The sequence below is a fragment of the Triticum dicoccoides genome, chromosome 6B, assembly GCF_002162155.2.
Source record: "Triticum dicoccoides isolate Atlit2015 ecotype Zavitan chromosome 6B, WEW_v2.0, whole genome shotgun sequence".
Taxonomy (NCBI): Eukaryota; Viridiplantae; Streptophyta; class Magnoliopsida; order Poales; family Poaceae; genus Triticum; species Triticum dicoccoides.
In genome coordinates, this window is record NC_041391.1 from 454821600 (window position 1) to 454822955 (window position 1356).

A 1356-nucleotide genomic window follows, 5' to 3' on the forward strand; every position below is an offset into this window, starting at 1 on the left:
ATCGGTATTGTACCGGGACCACCGGAAGGGTCCCGGGGGCCCACCGGGTGGGGCCACCTGCCCCGGGGGGCCACATGGGCTGTAGGGGGTGCGCCTTGGCCTACATGGGCCAAGGGCACCAGCCCCTAGAGGCCCATGCGCCAAGATAAAGGAAAAAGGGGAGAGTCCTAACGGGGGAAGGCACCTCCGAGGTGCCTTGGGGAGGATGGACTCCTCCCCCCTCCTTAGCCGCACCCCTTTCTTGGAGTAGGGGGCAAGGCTGCACCTCCCCCTTCTCCCCTGCCCCTATATATAGTGGAGGGGAGGGAGGGCATCCATACCTGAGCCCTTGGCGCCTCCCTCCCTCCCGTGACACCTCCTCCTCTCCCGTAGGTGCTTGGCGAAGCCCTGCAGGATTGCCACGCTCCTCCATCACCACCACGCCGTTGTGCTGCTGCTGGATGGAGTCTTCCTCAACCTCTCCCTCTCTCCTTGCTGGATCAAGGCGTGGGAGACGTCACCGGGCTGTACGTGTGTTGAACGCGGAGGTGCCGTCCGTTCGGCACTTGATCATCGGTGATCTAAATCACGACGAGTACGACTCCATCAACCCCGTTCACTTGAACGCTTCCGCTTAGCGATCTACAAGGGTATGTAGATGCACTCCCCTTTCTACTCGTTGCTGGTCTCTCCATAGATAGATCTTGGTGTTACGTAGGAAAATTTTTGAATTTCTGCTATGTTCCCCAACAGTTAAGGCACCGGAGCTCAGTCCGTACTACAGTATATATATAAGCTGGAGCCTCAACGCTTGGTTGCTAGGGTTTGCAATCTCCACACTCTCGCTGCACTACATATATATATATATATATACATACGCTGGAGGCTCAGCGTTCCTTTGCTAGGGTTTGCTATATTCACAATATCTCACCCTCTTCACCAGATCTAAACAAGACTGCGTTGGCCTCTTGTCTCTCTCTCCCCCCTCACAGCTGGTGAAGGAGGCGTCCAGATCCCGTCGCACCGAGAAGGGGAGGAGGCGCAGCGTTCACTCTATCACCTTCGGTGAGGGAGGCAATCCACTGCCGGCTGCGCTGTTCTCTTTCACCCAGCGCCTCTTCGGGAGGCCCACCGACCCCTTGTTCCTCGCTGTTGTACATAGTGTGGGCAGATTCGGCCTCCCGCCGCACACCTTGCCACATCCCGATGAACCTAAGGTATAAGTTTCTTTGAAACTGTCATTGCTCTAGCTGCATGCGGATCTTTTTCGATTCTGTAATCGAATCTAGGTCTTGGTTCAAAGAGGAAAGAAGGGTGTGGTGGGGTGGAGCATGAATCTAGGACGTGGTTCAATGTGGAAAGGAGGGAGGGAAAGTA